The sequence below is a fragment of the Suricata suricatta genome, chromosome 9 (assembly GCF_006229205.1).
Source record: "Suricata suricatta isolate VVHF042 chromosome 9, meerkat_22Aug2017_6uvM2_HiC, whole genome shotgun sequence".
NCBI classification, from domain to species: Eukaryota; Metazoa; Chordata; class Mammalia; order Carnivora; family Herpestidae; genus Suricata; species Suricata suricatta.
The window spans coordinates 84,780,390-84,807,137 of record NC_043708.1 but is presented as its reverse complement, the minus strand read 5'-3'; the positions used below and the strand labels follow the sequence as shown (position 1 = coordinate 84,807,137).

The window sequence follows — 26,748 nt, the reverse complement described above, 5'->3', positions numbered from 1 at the left end:
ATAGTGAACATGATACCTCTATTGTGATACTTCTATTATGTCATTTATTTGCTGTTGACTCAAAAACCTACATCTCCAGCTCTGATTTCCTATCCTGAACTCTAATCTCCTATGGCCTTTTTTTTACCCCTACCTGGACATCCTGGGTATCCTACAAGCATCTCCAGTCTCACCTGTCCAAAACCAAATTAATTTATCTCCTCCCTCACCCACCCCCAAACTATTCCCCTATATTTTGGTGAATGAATAGTACTTCCTTAGACTCAAGCCAAAATTAGAGAACATTCCAGATCTTTTCCTCCTCTCACCCTCCCTTCTCATTCATCTAATTAGTGGTCAATCATACTGGGTCAATTCTACTTGGTTCAGTGTATCAGGCATCTCCATCCTTATAAATAGTTAATACTGGTTGTTTTAGGTCTGGTTCCCTAGAAGGAAAGTCCAGAAGAGGATTTGGGATGCACATGATCTATTGAGGGAGTGAGTTTCAAGAAAAACCTACAAGGGGGGGATAGAAGCAGACTAGGGAAAGGAAAAGAGCCTGACAAGCATGTAGTCTCAGGTACAATCTAAGTTGGCCTGATCCATTAGGTAAGGTACTTGACGCCTTAACCACACAGCAGAATTATGCCCTCAGGGAGCCAATGTCTTATTCCCTCTAGCAGCCATTGGCTGAGGGCAGTGATTGGCAAGAGGTGGGCATCATGGTTTGTTTTCTGGGTGAGATGGCTGCAGTCAGTGGTGGGTGATTCTCTGGAGAAAGGGTCAGCTGGGAGTTACTAGCATCCACAGTCATTGCTGGGGGATGGGGGCTCCCACTTGGTGAAAGGCGATCTGGGCAGGACACCACATTGTCGACCACACCAGCTCTCATCATTTCTCATTTGAACTATTACAGTAGCCTTGTTGGAATTTCTACTTCTATACTTGACAATTTTTAATTCAGCATCCAACCAAGATGATCTTTCCAAAAAGAAAATCTGGTCATGCAGCTATTCAAAATTATAGAGGGAAAAAAAGCTAAACTCATTAATATTTCACATCAACCCTTCATGTTGAAAACTTACACCACCCTCCTAGTCTTATTTCCTAGAATCCTCATCCACCTATGCTTCAAGACTATCTCACACTCACACACACATACCCATGCATGACTTGCATGCATGCACACAGTCACCTTTGCTCTAGAAATATCAAATGCAAACACTTCATACTTTCTCATGTTACCATGCTTTTACACTGCTGCTTTATCTGTCTAGATGTTTCTCTGCCCCTTGCCACTTACCTACCTGACAAATTCCTGTTCCTTTCCAGAAGTATAGCAACACCTATAAAGCCTGCCCTAATTTCTTTAGTCAGACCCAGCCAAAGCTCTAACAGTACCAAATTACAGCACCTGTTACACTGTACTGTAATTGTGTACTTAAGCGCATGTCTTCCCAGTTAAAAGTCAGTTCTTCATTTTACCTCCTGGGACTTGCTTGGGCCAATAAATGACTGGGCTAAGGCTCAATAAATGTCAGTTGTTGATCTTTATCACCCCTTGAGTAACATGTTCCATTAGTTTAACACTCACTGTTTCACGTGATACTTCCTTACATGCCCCCAAACTTTTTGAGGCTCCATGACATATCCCCTTCTTTTAACATTGTAAACTTTGGTAGGCAAGCCCGTGTTCACTCGTGATTTTACTAACTTCAATGTCATTTTTCATGAGTCTTCTGCAGTTATAACTAATACAATAATTTATATTTGGATTGAGTAAGCTTTAAAAAACTGAGTACAATTCCTATAGATGAGGAATGAGAACATATCCTTCAACATTTAAGAACCAGCCTGGACAAAGGCGAAGGAATGAGAGTACTGGTCAATCAAAGCACTAACTACAGTATCAGGAGGACAGAGGGGTGTGATGGAGAAGAGGCCAATGTGTGTGGAGTCCTGAATGCCTCCCTGATTGCGATGCAGGGCACGGCTTGTGTAGTCAGAGGGTGCATAAGTCCTGGCTCTGCCACTTCTTAGCTGGTTAATCTTAGGTAAGCATCTTAACCTCTCTGAGCATCATTTTCCTCATTTGTAAAATGAGAATGCTATGAAAAACTTTAAAATATGTAAAACCGAATTAAACTGTGCTGACTGAATGCTAGTGGGGGATGGCTGGCAGAAGGGAAAGAGAGAAATAACAATCCCAGAGAAAGGGAAGAGCTGGCTGGGATCTGGAAGGACTCCATCATAGCTGTTGGTGGCCCAGCATTGGCAGATGGAAGCAGAAAGATGGAACTGATTCCCTAGTCAGACTGAAACATCAAAAAATAACTCAAGAGCTGCTGTAGACTAAGGCCCAGGTATTGCCCAAGGAGAGTAACTTTTTTTTTTAATGTTTTTGTATATTTTGAGAGCAAGACAGAGCACAAGTGGAGCAGAGAGGGAGACACAGAATCTGAAGCAGGCTCTAGGCTCTGAGCTGTCAGCACAGAGACCAATGCAGGGCTTGAAGTCCTGAACCAAGAGATCGCAACTTGAGCCAAAGTCTGACACTCAGCCAATTGAGCCACCCAGGCACCCCAAGCAGATTAACTGCCTAGAAGAGCTTTCCCATGTGGGCTGAGAAAAAGAAGAAAAGTGGGCCTTTCCCAACTGGGAATCAGTTAGGGGAGACGATCCAGTGATTCTGACTCTGTACCTGGCACAGAGTTGCTTGCCTGAGAGTTGACAGCACATGCAGATAGTCAAAAAGCAGCATCAACCCTAAAAGTGTTCACACCCATTGTAAGAGCAACACATTGGTCTCTGTGGGTGATAGGACTAGAGAAGAGGAAATCCCAGGCTCTGCATGGCTCAAATGCACACCAAGATAATTGAGGAGCTCCTGCGGCAACCCACCAACACATGAAAAACAAGAGGCTCCTCAAAACAAGGCTTTTGAGAGATAGCACTTAAGTTCAGTCTTTGTGTTTCCAAGTAGAGAGACTTGTGCTAGAAAGAGGTTCCCCCTGCGCACTCCTCTTTCGGGTATTTGTATTTGAGACGCACTAGGCAGAGACTCATGTGAATGATGAGTTTGGTAAAAGGGCCAGGGAATATAGGCTCAGCCTCTAACTTCATCCTCTTTGGGACCCAACCTGATCTCAGGATGCAAATATTTTAGTCTGCAAAGACACTGTTCAGCAAGGAAAGGCCTGAGGTTGTTCTCAGCTATTTGGCCTGGGTGGAAAAGTGCTATATGTTCTTCAACTTAGCTTTCCTCAGTGAAAGAAAGAGAGAGAGGGAGAGAGAGAGAGAGAGGAGGGGAGGAAGGAAAAAAGGAAGAAAGGAAAAGGAAGGAGGAGAGGGAGGGAGGAAGAAGGGGGCAGGAGGGGAGAGAAAGAGAAAGAAAGAGAGAGAAAAAAAAGAAAGAACAGGGAAGAAAAGGAGAAAGGGAGAGAGAGAGAGGAATGGAGAAAGAAATGAAGGAAGAAAGAAAAAAGCTGACATTCCTTTTAATTTTTTAAATAATGTTTTGAAATTGATAAATTACTAACTTTGCTGAAAATGATTTTATTTCCAAACTATCAGAATATTTGTAAACATTCCCCTCATCCAAATTCCTAATTATAAATATCTTATCACATTTGCTCCATCTCTGTGTGTATGTGCAATATATATTCAATGTTTATATATTATGTATAATTATATACATGTATAAAATAATTAGTTGTTTTCTCTGCCTTTTGAGAAAAAGTTGCATCCACGATGTCCTATCTCCCCTACATCCTTCAGTGTGTATTTCCCCAAATCAAGAACACTTTACTACTTATCAACCACATAAACCTCCAACATTAATACAACACCATCATCAAATTCACATAGACTTGTGGGTCCTCCCCACCCCACCCCCACCCCCGCCATTCAAATCTCACCAACTTCCCCAACAACTCTTCTTCCTTTCTGGCACACTGTCCCTTCCAGGAGCACATGCAGCTGTTGTCAAGTCTCTTCAGCCTCCTCTAGTCTGAACCTATTCTCCCTTTTCCCTGTCTTTCATATCCTTGGCATTTTTGAAGAATACAGGTCATATATCCCGGAGAGATGATCCTTAACCTTAGTCTGTTCAATGTTTCCTCACAACCACACTTGGGTCTGGCTTTCTTGGCAGGAATTCCTCAGAAATGATGCCATACACTTTTAAGGCTTGAGACAGGGCATGTGTTGTTAATCCATCTCACCACTAGTGATATTACCGTGAATCATCTGGTTATGTTGGTATCTGCAATTTTCCCTTTGTAGTTGATTAGTACTTTGTGAGGTATGTTGCAAAACTATGCCATCAAATCTCCAGTTAACAATCCTAGCCTTCCTGGACAATGGACCGCTACTTCACCTGAATGTTGATCTGTATGTTCCTGCTACAAGCATGACTGCTGCATTTATTTGTTGATAGTCTAAAGAAGAGCTTTCTCTACTCCCCATTTATTCTTTCATTTGCTGATTTATAGCAGTGTGGACGCATGGTTTTCTATTTTATTCACTGGTTATAACAAATTGCTATCATTATTTTCATGCAAAAGTTGACCCAGGTTTCGCTGATGGGATTTCCATTAAGGAGCTGCTATGATCTTTGGACATGTCTTCATCATCTTGTGATACTTTCTTGCTTTTTAAAACAAGATATTCCAAGATTTTCTTGTCTAATGTTCCCTTTCCCAGCCCTGAAGTCAACCATTTCACCAGAAGTCCTGGTATTTTAGAGAAGAATGTTATTTGAAAACAAGATCTGGCTAGTAGACGTGCTCCTTTCTACCAGAGTGTCATGGCTTCTAGGCTTTTTTCAGTGGACAGACTTAGGAAGGGTTGAATGTATATACATATCCCTAAATTTGTATCAATACTTCTAATGCCAGTACATTTCAGGGTTCTTTCAAATGTTGCCTCTTCCCGTGTTTTACCTTTTCCAATGGTGAGAAACCTGGCTGTCTAATCCTAAACATATTTAAGTATTTGCTCAATCAATTTTCTTATTTGCTCAATGTAAACAGTCTCCCAACCACATGGGTTGTCTCTGGTGTCTAACTGCTGTGTACACCATCTCTTCATTCTTGGCCACCAGTGGGCACAACATCGATGTGCTTCTGTGCAGCTTCGTCCCTTCCACGTCAGTGTTCTGTGTCCTTGGGTGTAGGTGGGCATGCTGCCAAATCACCTCCAAGCAGCTCACCACTCCCTGCCTCACTGACTCTCTGCCAGGAGGAAAGAGAATGACAAGGAAAAGAAGGGGGGAGGAAAAGGGAAAACTGAAGAATGGCAGATTTTCTCTCAGGTTAAAAATATCCATCTGACCAACTCCTTTGTCTTTCAATTGACTCTGAACTAGAACAGGGAAGGAGGTATCTTTTAGGACACCCTCCCTTCAATGCATGCAAAACTCCAGCAATGGAATTTAATTCCCTGAGAAGCAAAAGATTCATTTATTTTGTATTTGGCTACTCCCCATAGAGACCAGTCGCATCTTCACAAACTGCTGTAAATCCATTCGTTCTGCTGCTGGCTGAAACTCACCTGCTCACCTTAGAAAACATGATCTATCCTGATCAAAGCCAAAGCAGGTCTCTATAACATGGAACGGTGCTTGGGGAAATATCTTGAAGTGAGACATTGTTGAAATACTCCTCTGAGGGATTTTTCTTTTGAACCCAGGTTGCAGTTTGGTAGGCTACATCCCAAGCAAAGTATAAAGGAGGTGGGGATTTTAAAACCAGCCCATAGTCCTGCCTCTTCAGACATACATTTTTTTTGGTGTTTATTTGAGTTGAAGTGACATCCTTGACAGACAGAATTGGGTTGGTCACAAGGCCAATGGGATTAGGAAAACCAGGGAAGGCTGGGGAAAGGTGTAAGCGGATGGGCTTGGGCAAACAGCAGACAGCATGGACTAAATCTGGAAGTGAGGCTGGGTGCAGCTGGGAGTAACGAGTACTGAGATCGCCAACCAGGGCTGTGAAGAGGAAGGAGGAATCACAGCTAGGAGCTTTGTGCTGTGATGCTCTGGAAAAGGACCCCCGGGCCTTCACACACAGCACTCAGCTTTCTGTTTAATGCTTCAGACTATAGCGAACCTGTCCTTCCAAGCTACGGTGGAGTGTCAGAGGTCCACAAAGGCCAGTAGGTACTTCTGGTGGTGGACCTCTTAGCAGGCCCCTCTACCCACCTCCCCTGCTTGCTGCTAAAACAGTGCTGCCCTTGCCTCTCCAAGGTAGGGAGTGCTGGTGGAGTCAGCCAGGGAGTTTTGCCACCTGCATTCTGGTGAGCTGTCCTCCCTCAAGAAGGAGGGTGGGACTCAGCCTTCATGGGCTCTTTTCAATCCAAGCCTATGGTTATTACTAGAAGAAATTCTTCTGGATTTTTAGTTTTTAGATGATTCCAACCTTAACTGGTTTTTTTTTTTTAATTTTTTAAAATGTTTTTTTCAGAGAGGGAGTGAGGGAGGAGCAGAGACAGAGGGAACCACAGAATCTGAAGCAGGCTCCAGGCTCTGAACTGTCAGCACAAAGACGAACATGGGGCTTGAACTGCGAGATCATGACCTGAGCTGAAGTTGGACACTTAACTGACTGACCCACCCAGACACATCCCCCACCTTAGTTTTCAGTAGTGACAAATTATTTCCCCCTATATCCAGGCTCTATTGATTATTTCAGTGGACTTTTGGGAGGGAATTGAGAGGCCTCCATACTCTATCACTGTCCTGCTTAGAAGAGTCATAGATGAGGAGTAGGCAGAAGAGTCTTAGAAAGCGCAGTCAGAGAAGTAAGAGGAGACCAGAAGAGGTCAGGGCCACAAAGGTCAGTGTGAGGAGGAGTGCTCAGCAGTTTCAAAAACGTCAATAAAGAATAGACTGAATGTGGAAATCAGGAGGTGACTGAAGACAGTTGAAAGCACTATTCAAAAAACTTACAGGAGCATAAGCTGAGGCTCACATGGAGGAATGGAAACAGCAAATGTGACTTCTTTTTAAAGATATTTGGCAATAAACAAGCAAGTAGCATGATGGGATATGGATTGAGAGGGAATAAGGTGAAGAGAGGTTTTGTAGGATTGAGCCAGTGGAGGCAGGTGTGGCTCCCAGTGTTGGCGAGCCCCGCAGGTTTCCTGACCCCAGATCCCCACTCTGCATAGCACAGCTTGCTTCATTCCTACTGCCAGGTGCAGAGTAGGACCTGGGAAGGCAGGTCACCTAAGAGAGATCACCCTGAAGTCCTCTCCAGGCTTTGTGACTTACAAATTTAACTTAGACCACATTGCATCATGCAGATCATGGCCAGCAGTGCAACTGAGGGCCCAAAGAGCGCCTCTACAGAAGTCCTACCAACAATGACAATGAACTAACATGTTGAATATATACAGTAGACCTCGATTGTCCTAGGTTTGTACACCTCATCCATTCCTCACAACCTCTCTCTCGTGGGGGTATTAGGACTCACATTTTATAGATGAGAAAACTCAGGTTAGGAAAGTTAAATTAGTTGTCCAAGTCATAGGGTTGGTAAGCAAGGAAGCTGAGGTTCAAAATTAGATCTTTCCAATTCCAAAAGATGTACTTTTCCTCCTTGGGCACCTGAGGCCAAAATACAAGCGACAAGCAACATGAAACCTAAGGACAGGCCATGAGTAGCCTAGATTCACAGAGTACTGAGTTATAGAACCAAATAGAGAGAAGTTAGAGCCAGAGGGGTTTGCCAGATAAAATATAGGAAGTCCAGTTAAATCGGAATTTCACATAAATAGCAAATAAATTATTAGTGTAATTGCATCCCAAATATCACATGTTACATACTTACACAAAAAATAGTTAAGGGTGCCTGAGTGGCTCAGTTCATTAAAGCATGTGATTCTTGATTTTGGATCAAGCCATGGTCTCATGGTTCATGAGATCAAGCCCTACATCAGACACCATGCTTAGGGCACAAAGCCTGGTTGGGATTCTCTCTCCCTCTCTCTCTGCCCTTCCCTTGTGCTCTCTTCTCTCTCTCTCTTAAAATAATAAACATTAAAAAATAAATTCTTTAAAAAATAAATTCAAAATTAATTGGGCACCCTGTATTTTTATTTGCAAGTCTGGCAACTATATGGCCAGATGTGAAATTAATAAGGAATTTAGACTTTATTTCATAGCTAATATGGACCCACTGAGGATTTTGGCACGAAGGACTGACATTGGTAAAGTGGTACTTAAGACCAGCCAGAAAACAATGAAATTCTGAAATATAAGTCTAGAATGGTGGAAGAAGGAAAGAAAGCTGGTTATGCATGGATAGATGAAGAATAAGGAGAAATCTAGTATGACAGGTCTGGATGGCAGAATGACAGCTACCAATGGAAACAGACATATCTAGCGGAGGAATTGCTTTGAAAATAAGTAAAAATGGACTTTAAGCTGATACATATATAAGTGAATTTTAAATCAGGAAAACTAATTTAGCTTTTCTTCAGCACCTTCTAACAAGTACCACAGAGATGGGATGTTACTCCTCAACCTCACAGCCACCCCACCAGGTCCTTATAAGGACTGAACTTTTCTAATAGACAAAACTGGCACCACCAGCAGGTGGCAGCATAAGGATTTGAAGTCCCAGGCCACGTGAATCAAGTCTGGGTTTATTTCCACTCCACACTAGCTCGGATTAGAGATCTAGAGGCCGATCTCCAGGGAAATCGCAGCAAAAGCCGCCACGGCTGCTGAGACTTAAGTAGGAGCAGAAAGGGAGGATACATTTGCTAAGAAAACATGGAGGAGGGGGGCGGGAGAGAACTTTGGAGCATCTCTGGCAGAGGACACAGAATGGGAAATGGCTGGGAAGCTTGAGTGAGCCTAGCATTTTGAAAACAGCTGCATAATATGATGTTTCAAGAAAACAGGGAGAATATGGGGATGGTGAAATGGAATACAGGAAAGGTATATAGATGCCATGTCATATAGGGCCTTCTGTGCCACGCCCAGGATCCTATAGGCAACAGAGAATCACTGAGCATTTTAAGCAAGGGGTCTGCATGACCAGATTTATGTTTCAGAAGGGCTATGCTGGTGGAGGTGGTGTGGGAGGTGGACTGAAGGCCAGTTATGAGCCAACTATGATGGTCCAGGGGCAAAAGAATGAGAAGAGAAGGCAGAGGAAATCGATGTTTGAGAGAGTCAATAGGACATGGAGAGAAAGACATGAGGTGACCAAGAGGCCTTTCCCTGGGTGACTGGGAACAGTGATAATATAAAATGTAGAGGGTGCAGGAAGTAGAGCATATTTGGGAAGGAAGTGTGAAGTTATTCATCTTTGCATTCCTACAATGTAACTTAGAGCTTGATTTTGGACATATTTAGTTTGAGATATCACAGGAACATGCAAGTGGAAATGTTTGGCAAACTGTTAGAAATAGAGTTTTAGAAGCTTAGAAGAACAATGAAAGCCCATGAATTAGCTTTTTCAAATCAAGATATAAATAATGGAGTAAGAAAAGCCCATTAACAAAATCCATCAAAATACTTAGCACATAAAGAGCAAGTGATGGGAAAAACAAAAACAAAAAACAAATGAAGCAAACAGAGAATAGGCAGCCAGAGAGGTAGATGAACAAGAAAGTCTGATGTAATGGAAACAAAGAGATGAATTTCAAGAGGTATTATTTCAAGAGGTATGCTCATGGCAGTATTATTCAAAATAGCCAGGTGAAAGCAACCTAAATGTCCATGGATGGATGAATGGATTAAGAAAATATGGTAAATACATACAACGGAATATTATTCAACCTTAAACAAGAAGGAAATTCTGTTTTGTGTTACAACATGGATGCATCTTGAGGACATTATTCTAAGTGAAATAAGCCAGTCACAGAAGGACAAATACTACATGATCCTACTTATCTGAGGTGTCTAAAAGAGTCAAACTTATAGAAGCAAAAAGTAGGATGGTAGTTGCCAGGGTCTGGGGCGAGGAGAAAAGAGGAGTCGTTATTTAGTGGGTAGGAGTTTCAGTTTTGCAAGATGAAAAAGTTCTAGAGAATACTTTAACAATGAGCATATGGTTAACACTACCATACTATACACATAAAAATGCCTAATTTTTTTTCATATGAAAAGGGGCTGTTTTGGGGGTCTTGCTGCAGAGGCGCCTGATGAAATACTAGTATGTGTACATCCTATCTAATAATGAGGTTATTATCAATCACTTCAGTGGGAGCATTTAATGCAGTGGTTGGTGATGACAGTTAAATTGCACTTGGCTGGGGGTGCCTGGGTGCCTCAGTCGGTTAAGCGGCCGACTTCGGCTCTGGTCATGATCTTGCAGTTCATGAGTTTGAGCCCCACGTTGGACTCTGTGCTGGCAGCTTAGAGCCTGGAGCCTGCTTCAGATTCTGTCTCTTCTCTCTGCCCTTCCCCTGCTCACACTCTGTCTCTCAAAAACAAATAAACATCAAAAAAATTTAATTGCACTTGGCTGAGAGTGAATGGAAGGTGAGGTAGTATAAACAGAAAGTGAACTCTGCTTCTGCACGTTTGGCCACAGAGGACGCGGACCTCTCCTGGGTAGCACAGCATCAAGGGAGGATGGATCTAGGGCTCACCTTGCTTGTGCCCATTCTCTCAGGGCTCACAGTCCTTCACTGATTACTGTCTGATGCCTGAAAACAGTCATTCAATATATTTTGTCCAGTTTCCTAATTGTTTCCTGTGGGAGGACATTTCTCACCCCACTTAGTCATTTATGAGCAGAGGTGGGACTCTCTTTTATGAATTAAAAACAATTTTTTTAAATGGAGACTGAAATCATAAAAAAAATCCATCACCTTCCAGACCCTCCGTTTTTCAGTATTTCCCTGGAGATTCCAGACAGGTGAGCTTTTATAAGCTAGTAGGTAACATTCACATTCTGCATCCTCTAAAACAGGGTCCTGACAGCACCTGCCTGGGCAGGCTAATAATTTGGCGTCCTCCAAACAAGTATTTAAGAAATATTTTTCGTGGGTGGGAGGCTCACTTGTGGGGAGGCAGTGAGGATCGCCGCTGATGGAGAACAAGATGCTGCTTGGCGTCCAGGGCTCAGGCCACCTACGCCTCCTCTTGCAGTGGAGACCTCTCTGCTGGGTGATTCTGCGCACAGATGAATGGAAACTGAAACCACCCCTCAAGCAGTGGGGACTGCCTTGACAAGACCTCCAGCCAGCCCAGACCATCCAGACCAATGTGAGTGCGACCCCTAACACATGCCTGAGAAGATGGACCATGGGGGAACCTCTAGAATGATTGACAACTGCCTTTACCTTCTTATACTTATAAAATCATCATCTAAGGAGGAGCACAAGCCCCATATACATAACATACAATTACATACAGGCATGTTTCCTAAAAGTGCATGCCTGGCCTTATGGCTGCCTCTGCAGACAAGGGTTCCCTATCTAAATATTCATCCTGGCCCTAAATAAAAGGAACCCATTCACCCTTGCTTGGGGAGTCATGGCTTTGGAAGTTATTCCCTGTGATCTCCTTATTTTCTGTAAATAGCTTCCTTTGTGCAACAACCCACAGATAGTTTCTATCTGTGACTCACCAAAGAGCAAACTCATATTGGTTTGGTTACACTATGTCATTATCCTTGTCGATTCTTTCTCCAATTGTGAGCTGGTCTTTAATTGGGCATAATCCTTAATTGTCAAAAGCTTTGTGTCATATCACATATATCTAGTTCTAGAAATTCTGTATCTTATATAAGAATTTTAATCTCAAATTACAGGTGATTTGTATCTGCATAGAGACTAAATTATTGGGAGAGTGTAGACATTAATCTTGAGAGGAAAGGCCCACTTCCTACAGCCACATAGATCATGGACTACAAAACTTCAAGGGATGTCTGGAGAGAGAGATGGGTGGGAAATGATTTAATTTTGTGGTTGGTTCCTAAGTGATTGTTTTGATGTTATGATAACATGTTTTCTTACATAAGCATAAAACTGCAGGGACTCAGATAATCACTAATGGCATCATAAGAAACTGCTTCCTCCATGATTGGTAATGAATAAAAATTGTGGACTGAATGACTGAAAAAAATAAAAATATTTTAATGTTATGCAGCAAATATAGAAGCTTAGTTTAATTTAATTAATTTAATGCCTTTCTTTATTCTTTATGCTGATAAACCATATGTCAACTGACCTCCTCAGCCTTTCTTTTGAGCTTCCCCAAGTGAAAGTGCACTTCCAAAAATGATTTACTAATATGTAAGTGATGTAGAAGTACCAGCTTCCTGAAGGACACCTTTGATTTGCTCTTTCAGGGATATATGAATGACAAATCATCAGTCTTACTTTGTCTGAAAACATCTTTAGCTCTCCTTCAGTTTAGCTATGGATATCAGTCTAGTTTGACCATTATATTTCTCAGTACTTTGAAGAATTTATCCCATTGTATTTTTGTCTTTAATTATGCTTATGAGAAGTTCATTGCCCAATTGTTTTGTCTTTGTAGTTAATTTATCATCTCTCTCTTCTGTTGGAATTTTGTCCTTTGTGTTTGGAGACCTAGTTTTACTACAATGTGTCTTGCTATACATTTGAGTTATCCTGCCCTGGACCTGAGGATCCATGCCTTTCATCACCTTGATGTTAATCCCACTACATTCATTCTCTTGTGCATTAGTTTTCTATTGCTGCCATAACAAATTACCAGCTAAAAACAAACTGATTATCCTACAATTCTGTAAATGCAACACAATTCAGAAGTGCAACACATGTCTCACTGGACTAAAATCAAGGAGTCAGCAGGGCTATCCTCCTTTCTGGTGACTCTGGAGAGAATCCCTTTCAATACCTTTTTCAGCTTCTAGAGCATGCCAATTCCTTGATTCATACCCTCTTCCTCCATCTTCAAACCAGCAATGTAGAATCTCATTGACCCTTCCTCTGTTGTTACATTTCTTTCTTTCTGACCACAGCCAAGAAAGATTTGCTTTTAAGGACTCATGATTCCAATAAACCTACAGGGATAATCCCAGATAATATCCATAGCCGAAGGTTCTTAACCTTAATCACATCTGCAAAGTGGCTTCTTCTTTGTAAAGTAGCATATTCACAGATCCCAGGGATTAGAAAATAGACATCTTCAGAGGATCATTATTGTTTATCACACCATTAGACCCTAGCTTCTAATACCACAGTATCATCCAATTTTTACTGGTGTTCCCAAGAGTTTTGAATTCTCTTGCTCCAGCTACCTTGTTGAGAGGGTTGGCTACCATTCTACTACCAGTGCTCTCTGCGAGAATGTCATTCCTCCAGACACAGTAGTCACTGATACTAATCACTCAGACTTATGATGGTGGTCATCTGGAGCCTTTGGAGTCCCACGTGTACATAGAGGCAGAGGGGAAAGACAGAAGAAAATGGCCTGTTCCCTAGCCCTATGGCTACATTTCCTCCCACCCATTGAATTTTGGTATATAGTGAATAATCCCAGTCTCTTAAATTTTTTCATGAGTATATGACTTTTTCTCTTTCTAAAACTTTCTTGTAATGATCTAATGGTTCATGAGATTAAGCCCTTTGATGGATTCTGTGCTGACAGCATGGAGCCCGCTTAGGATTCTTCCCCCGTCCAGTGCAGCCCCTCCCCCCCTTTCTAAAAATATACAAACTTAAAAAAAATAAAATGAATAAAACTAAACCTTCTTTCCAAAGACATTCAAAACTAGACCATTGGTTTTAACTGATAGATAAGCGCCATTCTTATCCCCTCATAGTTATCTCCTTCTTCTCTTAACTCTACCTCCCTGGCCCACCTGCCCAAAATGCCTACCAAAACAATGGAAGTCCTCATGCATACCAGTTCATGCCCCTGGCTTACCAAAGTGCTGCTGTTCCACAGGTTCTCTAAACTGCCAATTTCTGAATACATTTGGAGATCAGTTAAGACCCCCCTCTATAGAATGACTGAGTTGATGAATCTCCCACTTAAACACCATTTTGGTCCGGGATTCCCTCCTGGGTTATTTTCCTACCATGTACATTATTCAAGAGAACATGACATCAGAGATTATCTCAATCTTTTAACCTACCCAGAACCAAAGTCTTTTCAGATCTGGCTCTGCTTCACTTTTGCCAAGTTCTTTCCCATATTATTCTGATCCCCACATATTCTCAGTTACAATTCATTTGGAATGTAGGTGAATTCCTTCTGCACAGGACCTGTCCTTCCCTGCTCAGGCTATGCAGGGGTCTGACACCAGTTATCAGATTGGAGGCAAAAAGGGTGGTAGAGGCATGTCTTGAGGAAAACAAGAGTCGTCTTACAATGAATGAATCTATTTCTGGTGAGTTCATATATGGTCTCCAGGCAGGGGGGTGGTTGTTTTCCTCTGTTGAGAGGGAATGGTCTGCTTCTTCTGGTTAAGAAGATTTAGGAACAACTGGGAGCTCAAGGTTCTGAGCCTCATCTATTCATATATTTCTTGGCCAGGTGTTAAGGTATCACATTTTTCCTATCTGGAAAAGACTTTGACATGGGGAGGGCCTGTTGAAACTATACATTCAATCTCTTTTGCAGCTCTGCCATGCTAGATCTTTAACTTAATTTTCAACAGTGTCTAACTTACTGCTGCAAGAGAAGGGTATCTCCTTTATGGTCGCCACAGAAGTCCTTGGCTTTCATAATCTTCTTACTCTGGCAATTAGCTGCTTCAAGCTGTTGTTGTTTCACAAGGCTTTTAATGCTATTAAAAGCAACCAGTCTATTCCTCAATTCTTATCATTATCATTTTCCCCATACCAATCAAGTACAGCATCCACTTGGTGCCCAATGCCTTATCTTCCACCTGCATCTCATCTCACCTTTACTGTAGGTAAAAGTTTTGGTTACAGTGGTGCATGCTACTGCATAGCAGTAATTATTATCTCACTTGCCATCAGGAAAACCATTCCTATTGCTTTCAGATAGGTGGTCTGTTCAACTCCTAAACCCCAGTTTGAGGGTCTGCTCTTAAAGACCACTCCTGGTACCAGCGTTTTAAACTGAGGTTCTAAGAAAATAGCTTGAAGCAAAAGATTATGTGCAAATGTTTTATTGATGGGTGCAATTCCCCCAGGGAAGTACATGTGAGAGAAAACCAAAGTGAAGTCTTGAAAAAGCAAAAACAAACATAAGGGATGTATTACCAAGATGGCCATAAGCTTCACTGCAAACAAAGCTGATTGTTTCATCTTACAAGGCATCTCCAGAGAGTACTTAAAAAGCTACTGCTTCTCAGAACCATCCACCACACAGAAGGCAGAGTTTACAATGCTGGCGTCTTTCTGTCTCTTGTCTCTCACTGGTTAAGGTTTACCACACCCCTGGACTTTAACTCCCCAACACTTCTGGATTGTATTACCCAGCCCCACCAGGGGCTTCTTGGGAAGCTAGAGCCTCTGCAGTCTATTCTGGCCAATTTTCAGGTGCTTCGGTCCCTCTTCCTAGTCAGTGGGGGCCAGATAGCAGAGGTTATGGCTCCAGCTTTATAACAACTGGATGCCTCACAGGGTTTTTGTGAGGACTCAGTCAGGTAATACCCAGTACAAATGGCTACCGTAGCTCAGCAAATGTTAGCTGTTATTATTAATAGTAATTATGAAATTTCATGTGTGACTATTATGTGACATGACTGTGAGGAGCATTTCTCCCACCCCTTCCAAGACTTTGTTAAGCACTGCTGGACTCAGCACGTGTACAGAGTCAGACGTATGTGAGTGGTTCAACAATGCCATGGGCTGTGGTCTACGGCAGTAGGAGAGAGCCACGCAGCCAAATGTATTTGTGACAAATTTATAATAATGATGGCCACCAGCCAGGCGGGATGCAGTTATGCAATGCAGCTGAGCATTTTGCCTTTATAAAAATCTTAATCCCTTCCATTGTCTAGCTACCCTAAAAAATTATTTTAAACATTTAACTGGCCTCTGAAATCCACTAAGGAAATAAATTGGTATTGTTTTTCATTTTCTAAGTTATAGCCATGTAGCTGAAGGATAATTTGCCCATTCGCAGTCATAGATTCGCTTCTAAAACCATGAATACAGGAGCCTCCACTGTCAAATATCTGGAGGGTAATATGTTCTTTGGGAAATCTTCTGCATCATCCCGAGTTTGGTTAATCATAAATGAATATCCTTCACTTAATGAATAATTCAAATCTTAGTCTTATCACCATGGAAAAGAGGGCTACCCTCCTCTAATGTTTCTTTATGAGGCATTCAGTGCCACAGACACAAATGTTTACTTCCCTTGAGGGGATGATGGATCTTGACAAATAGAAATTATTTCAGCAGAGAAATTACTGTTCTCTGTGTTAAAAATGGCTTCAATATTCTGTTTTGATTTCTGCTTAAAATATATGAAAAGGATTTTTATAGTCAAAGTAAATCTCTGTACTTTTCAATGTGATAAACATGAGCCTTGAGACAGGGCAAAAGTGAATTTTGGGATTCAAAAAATATGCCTTTGCTTTTCGGGAAGCAAGAGTTGAGTTTTTAAAAATAAAAACTGATAGAAGTTATTCAGTCCAATGAAAAATGTAAGCTATAACATGAGTGGTTCCTAATGAGTTGCTTATGTCATGTTTTTCTTGTTGATGGCAAATGTTCACGATGAGTGACTGGTATTTGTGAAATCATTTGATGACCTAGTTGTCCCTGTTCCCCGATCTACATCATCCCCATCACGTGAGAACAGATGTGGTTTCATCAGTTCTGATCTTTGGCCTTGTGCCCTAAACATGGCAGGAGCTCCTGTCTGGATACTTCAAGCCATCTCAAGCAGCCTCTAGCTACCAGCCTCTAGCCCCTTCTGAGACTATCTTTGGTCCCAGGAAGAGTACATGGACATGGAATCAGGTGTCATCAAAGTTACAGAGAAATATAAAAAATATATGGTAGAATTCGGCAAGAAGTATTGAACTTTAAGTTGGAAGATATTAAAGAGAAAGAAAGCCAGGTAACAAGGAGAGAACATTGTTTAAACATCTCTATGTTCCAAGTACTTTAAGGTTAAGACATAAATCTCCACAACAACCCTTTAACAAAGCCATTATTATCTTCATTTGCATAACTGTGAGAACTGAGTTTCTGAGAGGTTAGGTACCTTTACCAAAGTCATTTAGGTGTAGATTTCTTAGGGAAAGTCACTAGTTCTGTGTGGTGACTGTGTACATGGACAGGTGGCATGAGACAGTGGTAAGAAGGAGACTGGAAAGCTAGATTTCACCCAGATAGTGAAAAGTCTTCATAAGCCATGTCCTTTTTTTTTACTATATACAAGGCTGGCTTAGGTCCTTGTTAGCTCTGTAACCAAGAGCAAGTATTTAACTCTGTCTGCCTGAACATCCTCATCTTTAAGATGGAGAGGGGGCGGGGGGTTGGAGAGTGACACAGTCACACCTTCCACAAAAGGTTTTGTTCATTCCAATGAGTTAGTGTAAAGAAAATAAATTCAAATATAGGAAAGTGCCATACAAATTCAACTCATTTCTCGTCATTTCTAGTTGCAAATATTTACAATCCAGCTGGGAGGACATGACATACATACAATGTACACAGAAAAAATATAATAACCACAGAAGTGTACCTTTAAGTTTAGCTGTCTTGATGTCCCAAAAGTGGTCCAATGGAGAATCTCCCATCTTATAAAATTTGGCGGAAATGGTTTTGCACCCACGTCCTAAATAAAATGAGAATCTCTGTTGACTGGACTACCTATACCACACCATCAACACTGCACACCATCTGGATTCTTGAATTCTCCAAAATACCACTGGCAGGGGAACACATACAGAGCAGACCTTTACTGAAGATTTGAGAACAGAGCTGGTGGGACTACAGCAGGGTAGATATTAGGTATCTTTGTTCTCTTTAATGTGTATTTATTTTAAGAGAGAAAGAAAGAGAACATGAGCAGGGGACGGGCACAGAGAAAAGAGAGAGAATCCCAAGCAAGCTCCGCACTGTCACTGCAGAGCCCTACACAGGGCTCAGTCCGACAAACCATGAAATCATCAGCTGAGCTGAAACCAAGAGTCGGAAATTTAACTAAGTGAGGCACCCAGACACCCCGGTATCCTTATTCTTAAATGCCCTTTGCCTTATTCTGTGAGAAGTCCTCACTGGCCATCTCTTCACCAATAGCCTTAGCCCAGTATCATTTTGCTACATTTCTTCTTTTTCTTTTCTTTTTTCGCCTTCCCATTTTCTACCTTCCCACAAACCCCACCCTATTCATATTATACTTACATAGCAATAATGACTAACATAGATTAAAAATCCTATTTTGGGAGTGCCTGGTGGCTCAGTCAGTTAAGCCTCCAACTCATGGTTGGTGAGTTTGGCTTGCATTGGGCTCTGAGCTGACAGCACAGAGCCTGTTTGGGATTTTCTCTCTCCCTCTCTCTCTGCCCCTCCCCAACTCGCATTCTCAATCTTTCTCTCTCTCTCAAAAATAATAAACATTAAAAATATTAAAAAATTGTAATTAGAACCAGGAAGTCTAAGTGCTGTATGTGTGTTCTTTGATTTGGTAGACATTTCCTCTCCTTTTGTTGTGCCCCAGGTATTCAAGCCCAAACCCTGGAGTTCCATCTTCTTTGTTCTTCAACAAATATTAAATAACTTTGTGTGTGTGTGTTAGGAAGAGTGGTAGCTTCTATGGCTTTGGTTACAAAACAGACTCAATCTTTGCTATTACGGAGCTCCACCTTCAGAGAGCTGATAAAAAGTAACTTGTTAAATGAAGACAATTCTATCTTTGAGGGATTTGCTAGCTTGAATAGCAATCATTGTTTTACTTGCTGCAACAGAAGACAACGGTAAGACAAACAGCAAAATGAGACAAAAATACAAAAGATGCCACACAGCAGGACATGATTGGCACACAAGTAGTTCAGCAAGTACAAATACTTTAGAAACTGATGAGATCATTTGGCTTAAACCTGTGGGCCTTGAGGCACTGTAACGGAAAAGGAAGGAAGTCAGGAAGGGCTGAGATGGTGTAAGAGTGGACATAGGAGGCCCCTGGGTGGCTCAGTCAGTTAAGCGTCGGACTTTGGCTGAGGTCATGATCTCACGGTTCATGAGTTCAAACCCCGCGTTGGGCTCTGTGCTGATAGCCCAGAGCCTGGAGCCTGCTTCAGATTCTCTCTCTCTCTCTCTCTCTGCCCCTCCCCTGCTCACACTCTGTCTCTTTCTCTCTCAAAAATAAATAAACATTTTAAAAATTGTTTAAAAAAAAAGAGTGGACATAGTTGCTAAGAGTAAGGCCTTTAGAGTCAGTCACATCGGGGCTCAAATCCCCACTCTGTCACTTACTATGTGACTGTAGGGAGCAGCCTCTCTTTCCTCCCTTGAAAAACTGAGATACGGGTGCCTGGGTGGCTCAGTCAGTTGAATGGCTGACTTCGACTGAGGTCAAGTTCTCATGGTTTGTCAGTTCAAGCCCCATATTGGGCTCTCTGCTGTTAGTGCAGAGCCTGCTTTGGATTCTCTATTCCACTCTCGCTCTGCACCTCCCCTACTTAATCTCTCTCTAAAAAATATATAAACATTAAAAAAGAAAATAAAAACTGGGATAATAGTAGTATCTTCTTCAAAGGGTTGTTGTATGGATTAAATGGGGGGTGGGGAGGAACAGAGAACAAAAATGTAAGTCTTGTTAAGCAATGCCAGGACTGATAAGTGCAAAGCAAATGTGCATGTATAAAGAAGCAAAGGCTCTCTTAAGGCCCTTACACTTTCTCTACTTGTGAAAAGAATATCTTTAAAGCACCTTACCATTTACACATTATGGCTTTTTCACATACATTATTAATTCAAATTTTCTAGCAGCTTATAAGGTATATATGATTATCATCATATTCATTATGCAGAAATGGAGCTTGGGCCTCAGTTTAAGACCACTCACATGGCTGGATAGGGACTCGTAGTCAGGACTCCAGATCTTCTGGTTCCTAATCTTTTTATTCCTGTCTTAAAAGGCAATTATTCCCACAGAGGTGATAAGTCTTTTAAATGCTTGACAAACAATAGCTTAGCCAAGGACTTTCACCAAGAGTAGATCAGGCATGTAAAGGCGAGTCAGAAGTGGGAGTCACACACAAACTGCCTATCTCAGGTCTCTAGAAATAACTGGCCAAATATAAGCCAATCTAAATGTCCATTAATAAGGAAACACATAACTTAGGGTACTCCTTATATGGAATACCCTATAGTCAATAAAATAAACGAGGTAGATCTGTATGTACCGGCCTAGAAAGACGACCACACACATAAGCAAACACGTCAGGCTGTTCAGCAATATGCACACTTTCCAGTGGTTAGAAATCTGACTCCACCCAGTCAGTGACCCAGTCTGCAACTCTCCTCCTTTCCTCAAGCCCACGGTCTCCTTCCACACTGCTACCCCACATCGCACCACGGCCCCCTCCACAACCCCCACTTTCCCTGGTGCTCTTTTCTCTTGCCCGCTGTTCCTTAGCGTCCACCCCTCTGTGCTTGAGGTTCAAGTACCTGAGCTGCGGGCGGGGGTGCGTGGAGAGGGTGGGACTTCCACCTGGAAGCCGGGCGCCTGCGCTCTGGCACCTCCCAGCACGCCAAGGGGCATGTTTGCCCCGCCCCCGGGAAGGAGCCCGAGAGAACTTGGTCTCTGTTGCGCGCCCCACAGGAATGTCGGCCGCCCACTCCTCTTCTGACCAAGTTACTTTGGCCTTCTCCTGAGTGTGCCTTCTAGCCCTAGGAGTCGGCAGGCGGCTTAGCGTTTGCTGAGATCGCGTTCAGTACCAGATTTTCCTGCTCGCTCCACCCGCTTTGTGAGACTGTTTTTGCAGGTGATGGTGCAAATGATGGTCATGTTCCTGCTATTGCAGTGCGGCCCAATATGTGCGAGAGTTTAGACCAGATTTTCTTTAAATAGGAAACGGAGAATCAGAAAGTAGGCCCTTACCCTATGAAAGGAGATATGAGGCTTTCTCTGTCCCACATGCTTTCCAGTGTGAGCTAAATTTCATACATAACTCAAATTAATAGTCGTAAACTCAGCTCTTTAAATAGTAATGATCGTAGTTAACCCTTATATTGGGCTTACAGTGAGCAGTCACTGTTCTGATCCCTTTAAAACCTCACCCCGGTAAAACCTTTACCTAGAATGCAGGTTCCATTAACCCCGTTTTATAGACAAGGAACTCAAGACACAGGGAAGTTAAGGAACTTGCCCAAGATCACCCAGGGCCAAGTGACAGAGCCCCAGTAAGACCCTGGATTACTGTCTAGTACCACCAACCACAGGATCGCACTGCCTCTCAGAAAGAAACCAGGCTAGGGTAAAATTGTTATTGTCCAGATCAAGAAGCCGTTTATTGGGGCTTCGTTTTCTTTTATTTCAAGTATGGAAAATATGGGAGAAGAGACAGGAATGGAGACTGGAAAGAAGACCTGGAGGTTCTGAGCTCAGATAATTGTAAAGAAGAAGAAGGTAGATTAGATATGGGAACATGCAAATACCCACATCCATGTTAAGAAAAAAAAAGATATATATATAATTTAAGGATTTGAAATTCACATACCATAAAGTTATTTAAAGTGAACAGTAAGTGATGTTTACGACATTCACAATATTGTGAATATTCACAACATTTCCATCACCCCAAAGTAAAACATTCTTTGAATAGTCATTCCCTATTCCTACCTTCTCCAGTCCTTGGTAACCACCAATCTGTATTCTGTCTCTAGGGATTTATCTATTCTGAATATTTCATATAAATGGAGTCATACAAAATAGAATCACACAATCATAAGCCTTGTGTCTGGCTTCTTTGAATTTGCATAATGTTTTCTAGGTTCCATCATGTAGTGTATATCAGTACTTCATGCTTTTTATGGCTGAATAAATTTCCATTGTATGTACATAACATGATTTGTTTATCCATTAAGCACTTGATGGACATTTGGACTGTTTCCACATTTTGACTATTGCGAATAGTGTTGCTATAAATGTGCCTGTACATGTATTTGTTTGATACCTATTTTCAGTTCTTTTGGGCATATACGTAGGAGTGGAATTGGGGGGCCAGGGGATAATTCTATATTTAACTTTTTAAGGACCCCCTGCATCCTTTTGTAACTCATTCTTAAGGCTATAGTAATATTCATATTATAAATAATATCAGATATTTGCAATGTATTAAACATTTTAAATCAGAGCATCTCAAACTTAGCACTGTTAATATTGGGAGCAGAGAATTCTTTGTTGTTGGGAGCTGGCTTGTGCATTTGAGGATGTTTAGCAGCGATTCTGGCCTTTACCCAGTAGATGTCAGTAGCATTCCCCCAGCTGTGACAACTAATAATGTCTCAAGACATTGCCAAATGTCCCCAGGGTGGCAAAATTTCCCCCTCTTCGCACTGAAACCCATTGTTTTAAAGCATTCTCTGTATACTTGGAGCAAATTTGTCACTAAAACAAAACACTCAAAGTAAGGGCCTTTAAGAAACGGATGTTCCTTGCAAGTTTACATACAGGAAATATTTTTTGTTTACTGTGTAATGATGTTAAGGAGTTTGCAGGTTTACAATATGTGACAACCAAAAAAATTATATCATTAAATATCCATAACTTTAATATGTACCTTTTGTACCATAAGCTCAGCTCACTCACAGAACTCCAAGAAATATAGCTTTTTAACTCAGTACATGTTATATACCAAACCACATTTACAGCATAGTGCATCACGTAATTTTTAAGATGGCAACTAGAAGCAAAATTTGCAAGATTTTTTTGATATGGTAATATCTATTAGTTCAAATCCAAGCTCAGATACCATCAGGAATTTCCTATTTGGCTCAGCCAAATAATGGAAAAATATATACTTTCATTATTGGGGTACAGTGAACCAAAGTGAATTTTTTACATTTACTGTTAAAGATCATGGTGAGTTAGTTGTAGAGTGGGAACTCTAAGTACATAAACACCTTTGCCATCAAAAAGCCATCAAGATCAGGACTGTTATGGAAATGGGCCCACTTTAGGTACAGAGAGCAATGGTGTAAGTTCACAGCAGTTAGCAAGGGCTATGGTACTGAACCATCTTCCCATGGATGGGGGTGGCAGGGAGCAGGGGGAAGGAAGATTGGTATCATTCAGAGAAGTACTGCAGTGAAAAGCAGAAAGATAGATAATAAGTCAGATAAAAACAATGCAACAAGGTGTATCAATAACTTCTACCAAACAGCTGAAGAAAAACAAAAATAAAAACCTATAAATGGATCCAGTTGGTTTAAAAAAATTTTTTTATTATTTTTTTTATTTTTGAGAGACAGAGAGAGAGCACACGAACAGGGAGGGTCAGAGAGAGAGGGAGATACAGAATCTGAAGCAGGCTCCAGGCTCTGAGCTAGTTGTCAGCACAGAGCCTGATGTGGGGCTCGAACCCACAAACCGTGAGATCATGAACTGAGCCGAAGTTGGACGCTTAACCGACTGAGCCACCCAGGCACCCCTAAATGGATCCAATTGTAATGAACAAATAAATAGGATAGAATTAAGTGTATTTTCTCATTCATGCCCAATACTAACAAGAAAACCTGTACAATGTGTCTGCTGTGACTAACACCTAACCATATCTTTTTAGAATTTCCTTTCCAACTATCACTGAGGCAAAAGTTATGCCTTGTAATGTAATATAGAATTCAATTTATTCTAAAAAGTAAGGTGGTATTCCAAAGTGACTTTCCTCTCGGGAAAGAAAACACCTCAGGCTAACTTAATTTATTTGATATATTTATGTATGTATTTATTTATTGTTTTGGCTTTATTGAGGTATAATTGACAAGTACAATTTGTAATATATTTAGAGTATATAATGTGATGATTTGACAGATGTATTTGACATATGTGTGAAAGGATTTCCAACACTGAGTTAATTAACACATCCACATATTTAGCCTTTTCTTTCTTTCTTTCTTTCCTTCCTTTCTTCTCTTGGTGAGAACACTTCCATTCTACTCTCTTAGCAAGCTTCAAACTTCAATTATATAATGCAGTATTGTCAACTATAGTCACCATGTTATATATTATTCATCTTATATCTGAAACTTTGCTGGTCTCCCCCTATTTTCCCCAACCCCCAGTCCCAGTCAATCACAATTCTGCTCTCTGATTCTGTATTGGACTTTTTTTTTTTTAGATCCCACATTAAATGATATCATGCAGTATTTGTCTTTGTCTGGCTTATTTCACTTAGCATAATTGCTTATCCATGTTATTGCAAATACCAGGATTTTCTTCTTTCGTAAGGAAGAATAATATTCCATTGTGTATATATACCAAATTTTCTTTATCCATTCATCAGTCGGTGGACACACAGGTTATTTCCATACCATGACTATCATGAATAATGCTGCAATAAACATGGGAATACAGAGAGTGATTTCATTTTCTTTACATGTATACGCAGAAGTGGGATTGCTGCTGGATCATGTGGTAATTCTGCTCTTAATACTTCAGCAACCTCCATACTCTTTTCCGTAGAGGCTGTACAATTTTATATTCCCATTAATGGGGTATAAGGGTTTCCTTTTCTCCACATCCTTGCCAGCATTTGTTACCTCTTGTCTATTTGAGAAGAGCCATCCCAGCAGGTATAAGGTGATACCTCATTGTGGTTTCGATTTTAATTATCCTGCTAATTAGGGATGTTGAGCACCTTTTCATGTACCTATTGGTATGTCTTCTTTGGAAAAATGTCTATTCAGTTCCTCTGCCCATTTTTAAATTATATTATGGTTTTCTGCTATTGAGTTGTATTGCTTGCAAATATTTTCTCCCCTTCTGTAGGTTTATTTTTCATTTTGTCGATAGTTTCCTTTGTTATGCAGAAGCTTTTTAGTTTTATGTGGTCCTACTTGTTTATTTTTACTTTTGTTGTTTGTGCTTTTGGCATCATATCAAAAAACTTGTTGCCAAGACCAACGTCAAGGAACTTACCCACTATGTTTTTTTCTGGGAGTTTTAAGATTTCAGGTCTCATGTTCAAGTCTTTAATCCATTTTGATTGATTTTTGTCTATGGTGTAAGATAGGAATCCAGTTTCATTCTTTTGCATGTGGATATACAGTTTTGTCAGCACCATTTATTGAAGAGACCATCCTTTTCCCATTGTATGTTCTAGGTTCCTTTGTCAAACGTGAATTGACCATATATGCATGGGTTTATATTTCTGGGCTGTCTATTATGTTCCCTTAATCTATGTGCTTGTTTTTATGAGAATCCCCATAGTAATTACTATAGATTTGTAATATAATTTGAAATCAGGAAGTGTGGTGCTTCCAGCTTTGGGTTTTTTTTTCAAGTATGTGTTGACTATTCAGGATCTTTTGTGGTTCTACATGAATTTTAGGATGGTTTTTTCTCTTTCCATGAAAAAGAAATGCCATTGGAATTTTGATAAAAATTGCATTAATCTGTAGACCACTTTGGGTGGTATGGACATTTTAACAATAATTCTGCTAATCCATCAACACAGAGTATCTTTCCATTTCTGTCTTCTTTAATTTCTTTCATCAGTATTTTATAGTTCTCAGTGTACTGATCTTTCATCTCTTTGGTTAAATGTTTTCGTAAGTATTTTATTATTTTTGTAAATGGGATTTTGCTTGTTTTTTTCCCAATATTTCATTATTAGTGTATAGAAACACAACTGATTTTTCTATGTTGATTTTATGTCTTGAACTTACTAAATTCATTTATTAGGTCTTAACAGTTTTTTGGTGGATTCTTTAGGGTTTTCTATACATAAGATCATGTCATTTCTGCAAGCAGAGATAATTTTACTTTTTCTTTTCTGACTTGGGTGTCTTTATTTTCCCTTGCCTAACTGCTATAGCCCTGACTTCCAGTACTGTGTTGAATGAAAGTGATGAAGTTGAGCATCCTTATCATATTCCTGAAACGTGTTTTCACTGTTGAGTATGATGTTAGTTCTGGGTTTGTCATAAATGGCTTGTATTATATCAAGATACATTTCATCTGTCCCAATGTGTTGGGAGTTTTTATCATGAAAGGATACTGAATTTTGTTAAATGTGTTTTCTGCATCTATTGAGATGATCATATGATTTTTATCCTTCAATTTGTTAAACTGGTATATCACATTTATTGATTTATGTATGCTGAGTTTTCCTTGCATCCCAGAAATAAATCTCACTTCATGGTGAATGATCCTTTTAATGTACTGTTGGTTTTGGTTTGCTAATATTTTTTTAAGTAGTTTATTGTCAAATTAGTTTCCATACAACACCCAGTGTTCTTCCCCACAAATGCCCTCCTCCATTACCACCACTTCCCTTCCCCCTCCTCCTCCCCCTTCAGCCCTCAGTTTGTTTTCAGTATTCAATAGTCTCCCAAGTTTTGCATCCCTCTCTCTCCCCAACTCTCTTTCCCTCTTCCCCTCCCCCTGGTCCTCCATTAGGTTTCTCCTGTTCTCCTGTTAGACCTATGAGTGCAAACATATGGTTTCTGTCTTTCTCTGCCTAATTTCACTTAGCATGACACCCTCGAGGTCCATCCACTTTCCTACAAATGGGCATATTTCATTCTTTCTCATTGCCATGTAATACTCCATTGTATATATATACCACATCTTCTTGATCCACTCATCAGGTGATGGACATTTAGGCTCTTTCCATGTTTTGGCTATTGTTGACATTGCTGCTATGAACATCG

General features: G+C 40.8%; 1 long non-coding RNA gene across 2 annotated transcripts in view; it reads right to left on the bottom strand.

Moving 5' to 3' along the window:
• LOC115301272 overlaps window positions 1–26,748 on the bottom strand; it is a 72,670-nt gene that overhangs the window by 38,768 nt on the left and 7,154 nt on the right. The window contains exons 1-2 of one of the 2 annotated variants that reach the window (XR_003913046.1): window positions 20,542–20,589; window positions 17,612–17,704 (exon numbers count right to left, since the gene is read on the bottom strand). This is a non-coding gene — a long non-coding RNA (uncharacterized LOC115301272). Of the gene's footprint in view, window positions 1–17,611; window positions 17,705–20,541; window positions 20,590–26,748 lie in introns of those variants that run through there. The other variant, XR_003913045.1, reaches the window with a different exon arrangement.